This window comes from Eufriesea mexicana, unplaced genomic scaffold, assembly GCF_001483705.2.
Source record: "Eufriesea mexicana isolate 0111107269 unplaced genomic scaffold, ASM148370v2 scaffold11624, whole genome shotgun sequence".
Classification (NCBI taxonomy): Eukaryota; Metazoa; Arthropoda; class Insecta; order Hymenoptera; family Apidae; genus Eufriesea; species Eufriesea mexicana.
The window spans coordinates 1,688-3,983 of NW_016919230.1; the positions used below are offsets into that span (position 1 = coordinate 1,688).

The following is a 2,296-nucleotide window of genomic DNA, read 5'->3' on the forward strand; positions in this document are numbered from 1 at the left end:
CCGAGAAGACCTTTAACGATGTAATACGTCGCGTAAGAGAGACAAATGGGTTGGCCTCCAGGGATCAGCACATCCGCTCCATCCTAAATATAAAATTAAACAAAAGGCGCAAAACAAGAAAAATATCACGCTGCAAGTATGAAGAAACGAAGGAAGAACTCAAAAAGCGACAAAATGGACACCTCGGTCCTGTCCGACGAAGAAAATTCGAAGTCCTCAAGCACAGGCATAAACACAGAACCTAATGCTCAAACAGAGACATCCAACTACATCGAGCTGAAAAAAATAATACAAAACTTAAAGGATACCATCGAGAGTCTTTCCTCGTAGCTAAGTCTTCGCATAGCCGAAGACACTAACAAAGCTCTTGCCGCTTGTGTGACCCGTGAAAGAGATAATGACAGAAATCCCAACTTATGGTCCAAAGTTTTGTCAAAGCAGAAATCTGCTTGCCACGACCCAACTCCAGACCCTGCAAAACCTCTCATCAAGACACAGTCGAAATGCCCAAGCTAGTTGGTAAACAAGCCCAGCTTTATAGCACAATCGGGAAACGACCAAGAATAACTGAGGTAAGACACTCGGGATAGACCATGGACACTAGAAAACCACCGCCTATCGTAATCGTCAATAATGGCTGTCATCGCGTTTTAATCCTTTCGTTACGGGTCCCAACTATAATCGATGTGTATGCGACCACCTATGCCGATTCTCGCCGGTTAAAAAGAATCTACTATACCGATAGAGTATCTCTCGATTCTATCCACCCATACTGGATTAAATCCTACTAGAAATATATTATACATACGCATCAAGCTTCTGTTTTTTTTCTACTGGATAGTGGAGTATTTGTTCGGTACAAGACACTATAATACAAAATAAGAATTATAGTACAAAATCCCTCTTGACCGTTACAAGTAATTGAAAGAAAGTGAGAGAAATTGGAAAGATTAGTGTCTAATTTTACGATTTAGAGGTAAATTTTTAGGTTAGAAACATTTTATATTAACATTTGATCATATTTGAATATATTGTTTGAAGCTTTGTTAAAAATTTGTTTGTCGGAGAATTTAAGCCACTAATTGCGACATCTCTGTTTATGTTATTACTAATGTAATCCATGTTTGTCCACGGTTGTCGTCATTTGTGTATCATAGCCTCAGACCTGAGGCCTTGTAGAGCCGTTAGAATGTAAACACGTGCACGCGTAAACCAATGTCGTATTATATAAAGTGTAATAAGAATAAAATATACTTGTATTATAAAAACCACGTTCTACTGCCGTACAACTTTAATTCTGCAACCACCAACATTAATATAATGTTTTTCGCGCCCTTGTTAAAATGTCACGATGGAGTTCAAAAAGAAATTTACTTTTGAATGGACTGACGAGAATGAAAACAAATAATTTCATTTTACACAGAAAAAGAAGGACTATATGTAATACCTCACACTGTGAAGCAGAAAAGGATGACGACTACGGTGTCACATGGACGTCAAAAACTTTCATCCCTAAAATACATCCGTTTATGGCAGAAAATCCAGGGATTATGCCAAATATTAGCAGATAGGCAAAAATCGTTGATTACTTTCAATTCTTCGTCTCAGAAGAGTTCGTACAATTTATCGCAAATTAAACGAATAATTATTGGTAAAACAAAAAAAGTAATAATACGAAGGATGTAGAAGGAACAATAGTATCCGAATTGTACTGTTTCTTTGCTCTTTCATTTCTAATGACACGCAACAGGAAGTTGTCCTTGGTGGAATACTGGAGTAGAGAGATACACTTCTGCGTAGTGATGTTTTCGGTGAAATTATGGCTAGAGATCGTTATTTGAAATCGTTAGAGATGCTACATTTCTCCATAATCCTAGAACTATCAATGATCGGATATATAAAATAAGGAACATCGTTGATATGCTCCGAAAAGCATTTAGCCAATCATTCTATCCCTACCAAAAATTTGCATCGAAAGTTTGCTTCTGTATAAAGAGCGACTATCCTTCAAACAATATATTCCTTCGAAAAGAAGTAGATTTGGCATTAAATCGTTTATACTTAGTGATTGCCGAACAGGATTTGCACAAGATATTGTTGCGTATGCCGGTTCATCGACAACGGTTAACAGCGAAAATAAGGAAATTGGAAAGTCCGGAGCAATAGTAGAATCACTTATGACGCCCTACCTACGAAAAGGCCATACCCTGTTTGTAGATAACAGGTATTCGAGTCCAGCCTTGTTCAATTTATTATATAACAACTACGCAAATGCATGCGGAACCGTAAGAAAAAG

At 37.5% G+C, this 2,296-nt stretch overlaps 1 pseudogene; it reads left to right on the forward strand.

Moving 5' to 3' along the window:
• Positions 1–503: 503 nt before the first annotated feature.
• Positions 504–2,296, forward strand: part of LOC108553659 (uncharacterized) — an 8,155-nt pseudogene continuing 6,362 nt past the window's right edge.